Genomic DNA, 4,699 nt, shown 5'->3' on the forward strand with positions numbered 1-4,699 from the left:
TTTCTTGGCCTCCATAAAACACGCCGAACTGAGTGTGGACAACATATGCCTGTCTTTCCCTGACAGCCAGGTCTCTTTCCTGGCACTTGGCTCTTCGTGTCAGTGGGGACAGGGGACTTGGTTCCAGGGTCTTTCTGGCTCAAATTCTAGGTGGCCTTCATTTTCCTAGTCCAAGAGCTCCTGCCACCGGGAGCCATCTCCAGGGGTAAGAAGGAAGTTGGGAGTGTGAAGAGGTAAAAATTCCAAAGCTGCCACCTCCTCTGTCACAGGGAGGCCAGCACAGGCTTCGGGGTGGATGTTTGTGATTACCCAGAATCCCGGAAACCCAGCCCGCTGAGCAAGCAAGTACACGGTGAGTCACCCTCACCCTCATCCCAGCTCCCTGTCATTAACCTCATCTTCCTAACGATTTGCTCAAGACAGGCACTTGAAGGCTCCAGCCCAAACTGTTGTGTGACCATGTGAGGGGGACCCAAAGCACAGGGGCAGTTTCTCACAAAGCAGCCCCAATCCACCTGCCCCACCCCACCCTGGGCTGCTGAAGAGGGACACAGTGTTTGCTAAGGGAGCACTGTCAGGCTGGTGGCAGTCTCATTGACCTCAGAGCATAATCCCACTGCCTGCGAACATTGCTGAATGGATAGAGGACTTAGTTCCTTTGGCTGGTAGACTAGCCCACCCCAGCTACGGCCCAGTGAGCGCTGGGGCCTCAGTTCCACCACACTAAGGAAGTGTCCCTCTAAAAGCTTCACCTTGTCTTTTGGCCCAGGATGGGGTGCTCATGACTGTGCCATGAACCATCCCTGAGTTCTTGCTGCCTAGCTGCTAGGAAGCATGGGGAGCCAGCCCTTTCTGCATGTGGAAGCACTCTCCAGAGATCCTGTTTATAGAGCAAGGGGAGGTGTTCCCACTTAGGTGAGGCCACCAACCTGGTGGCCTGGAGTCAGTTGTGGAAGAACCCCCAGCCCTTACCCCTCCCACTCCTACTGCCTGGAGGAGTCCGTTCACTGGGAGGAAGGGAAGAAGCCTGCTTTCCTACTGTTTCCTGTTCTCAGCCTCTGCTTCTCTCTCTCTCAGGCACACAGTTCCTGGAAGGGGGGCTTTAGTCTGTTCAGTGGGTGCTCTGTGGCAGAGGTTGGGCCTTCAGGTCAGTGTCACAATGGCAATACACACACCGGTGCCTCATCCATCTCCACCTTCCAGATGGACACCTGAGACTTTCCTAAGTGCCCAGGCCTGTGTATTCCCTTGATCTCCAGGGCTACCCCCTAGGGGATGGTAGCCACGCTCGATGTTCATGCTCAGGGCTGAGATGGGATCATGCGCTCAAGGCTTGCACATGGTGACCTCTCACCAGCCCTGCCCAGGATCCAGCATCTTGTCCCATGACACTGCTGCAGAGTTTGTCCCTCGGAACCCTCTGAATCCTGGAAAGCAGTGTGTTAGCACTCCTGCCCCTCCAGGTAGCAGCTCACATGCGCCCACACCTATGCCTGCTCTCTGGAAACAAGGTACGTTCTGTCCCAGTAAATGTGACTGCTATTGGACAAGTCTCTGTCAGGAGCTGGGAGACTGACCTCTGTTCTGAGGCTGCCCCTAGAGTGTGGGTTGCAAACATCTCCCCCAAATAGTTGGGGTGCACCTAGAACAAGGCCAGTCATGAGCTCCCACAAGGATGTCCACAGCCCTGTGAGAAGTGGCTGGTCTCCTGCTGAGAACCGAACAGACTAAAGCCCCCCTCTGACCTGAAGGAGACGAAGTCCCATAGACCCCCTCTGATGGGAGTGGAAGTCTCAGGCAGCAATGCCAGGTGAAGACCACCAACATCACCGATAGCATGAACCTGTTCCCCTCCTGCAGATCAGCAGAAAAGCCCAGCAGCAAGCCAAGGCCTTGCCAACCTTTCTTCCATGCCCGCCCCTGGCAGCACAGCACTCAGGCTGCCAAAGGGTCCAGCAAAAAGAGAACAAATAATAGAAAGCTCCTAAGACAGCTCACCCCACTCCCGCTCAGCCCCCAAAGACAGGCCAAGGGGGCCCCCATTGCTCAGCCCCAGGGTTCCTGCACCCAGAAATGCAGGACCTCACCCCCAAGCCTTGGCCTTCACACACACAGTGACAGCAACTTGTCGGTGGTGGCTGAGACAATTCACAAACAGTTCTGAGAGCTGCGTTTCTCTGCAGTGAAATAAGACCCAAGCCCAGGGAGTTGTTAGGAACCCAAGAGGCAGGCCTGTATTACTGGTGCCGCCCCCCACCCCCCAGTGCTAGCCAGTATTCCTAGGAGGGGTTCCATTGTCCTCCACGAGTCCTCGAAGGTCACTGCCCAAATGTCACACATCTTTTACTGGACTCCACCACCCACCACAGACCAGCATGGCCTCTTCCCAGTGGGACTTCCAACCATCAGGCCACCCCAGGTGCCTCCACACAGCCCCATGTGCCAGGCCTTTCCATGTGTTATCTGTGAGTGCCAAGGTGAGGTGAGGTGCAGACTGGTGCAAGGACAGGGCTTGAGACAGGGCTCTGTCACTGGAAGGGGGGGGGGCTTCTATCCCCATCCCCATCCTCATCCCAGTGCTACACCCCAAACCCCCATGGTCCAGGACCTAGACAAGCAGAGGCAGGAGTCTGGCTTTTTCTATCTGAGAGAAGAGCAGCCTCCTAGGGGCCTCTTGCACCACCCCCATCGGACCACTGGCCTGGGGCCTCCAGCAGGGGCCTGGGAGCCTGCCTACCAATCTGGGGTATGGTAGCGCTTCTGGGGACTGAGCCTGCCTTGGCTTCTCCACAGCCACATGTTTCCAATCCCTTCCCCGGCCCCTCTCCCCAGCCCCAGCCCCTTCCCATTTCCGCTCAGCCATCCACTCCATGTGGAACTCATTAAGAGACCCTCAGGGCTCTCGTAACCCAACTCTGGCCTGGGCTTGGGGAGAGTGATCTGTAGCCTGCAAGTGGAGACTCAGCCCCCCCATGGTCACCCCACAACATCTCTCTCTGGCCCTGAGTAGCTCTAAGCCGAGAGCGCGCACGCGCACACACACACACACACACACACACACACACACACACACACACACACAAACCTGACTATGACCAAGAGTCAGCCATCCTGAGGAAGGAAGTACAGCCAGGCCATCTCGGCTCTTCCTGTCCTCTCCTTTTAAATAACCCAGCCTCCTCAGTAAGTACCTCAGCCTCCTCAGTAAGTACCTCAGCCTCCTCAGTAAGTACCCCAGCCTCCTCAGTAAGTACCCTAGCCTCCTCAGTAAGTACCCCAGCCTCCTCAGTAAGTACCCCAGCCTCCTCAGTAAGTACCCCAGCCTCCTCAGTAAGTACCCCAGCCTCCTCAGTAAGTACCTCAGCCTCCTCAGTAAGTACCTCAGCCTCCTTAGCAGCTGGGTTGGAGCCCTGATCCCAGTGGGCAGCTGGACCCATGTCAAAGGCGAAGCTCAATGTCTCTGAGGGCAGACTTTTGAGGCTTCTGAGCCACTGATTTGATGACCTTCAGCTTCCTGTCTGAAAAATGGGAAAGTCCAGGGAAGAAATCAGTGCCGTGTAGAATAGCCACCAAGCAAACATAAGGCCACATTCTCCTGAAGACCCATTCCTTGGAGGTTATGCATGCATAGACAGACAGACAGACAGACACCTGATGTTGATCACTCTGATCACCAGAGTTTGGGAAACACCAGGATGGGTGTGTATAGCTGACACCCTCCCTGTAGGACTTACTTGTCAGAGCCGTCAATGCATACTTACACAGTGGAATTGATTCCAGATGTGTGACCACATGACCTTTAGTGTAGAGGTGTACCTAGCAAGCCTAGAGTTGTGTGGAATCCATTCTGGAAAGTACTATAGGTAAGACTGTCAGAGGCCCCTAATAAGAAAGACTCCTGCGGATCTGAGCAGTAATTTCTTTCTGGCTGTTAGGAAAGGTGGATACTGAATGGTGGTGACAGCTAAGGAGGGAGCAGAAGCCCATGGGGGCAGGGGATGTCCATGATCAGGGCAGGAGTCAGGCCAGGGCCCTGGTGACTCTCCACCTAATCGCCCTTCCTCATGGGAGAACAGGCAATTGGGTGGGACAGCACTGGGTGCTGGGGCCCGGGCCGGCAGGCAGGGCCTTTCCCATGCAATGAGACCTGCACAGGCAGGCCCAGGGTGTTGGGAGTGTCCGCACTGCCACCCCACGGCAATATCAGCCCGGGGATGGGGCAGCCACTGGTTCAAGGTTCAAAAGAGTTCCTTTGTCTCTGCTTCCCACCCAGCTGGGGCCAGCCTCTGCCCAGAGCCCACTCTACCTACATGTTGGCATGGGTACCCCTCACCCTCCTGGATTGCTCCAGGCCTCCCCACCAGGGTCCTCCACTAACTAGTCTACCCTCTCTCCTGTCTGACGGAACACAAGACACTCAAGAGGGATAAGCAGGGAAGGCTGGGCTTTCACACACACGCACACCAATCCTGTCTCAAGGTGGGTTTCCAAGGCATCCTACAACCCACTTTACAGAGAAAGAAACAGGTTGGGGAGAGGCAATAATGGCTTCAGGTTGGAAGCAACTACCTCAGCTTAGGCTTTCCAGTTTCCACCTCACCCCGTTTCACCCCTACTCTGTCTTGAAAGTCGCAGCAGGGCCCGGCAGGTGTCTGCACATGATCTTAACCAACACAGTTTGACCAGGCCAAGACTACTG

The 4,699-nt window shown here is 55.7% G+C and overlaps 1 annotated feature.

Moving 5' to 3' along the window:
* Positions 484-4,699: an enhancer, noted in NCBI's record as "VISTA enhancer mm1475". NCBI's record gives its function as "enhancer in: limb[4/7] | facial mesenchyme[6/7]" and the evidence as "EXISTENCE:transgenic organism evidence [ECO:0001131][PMID:17130149]".

This window comes from Mus musculus, chromosome 9 (genome assembly GCF_000001635.26).
Source record: "Mus musculus strain C57BL/6J chromosome 9, GRCm38.p6 C57BL/6J".
Lineage (NCBI taxonomy): Eukaryota > Metazoa > Chordata > Mammalia > Rodentia > Muridae > Mus > Mus musculus.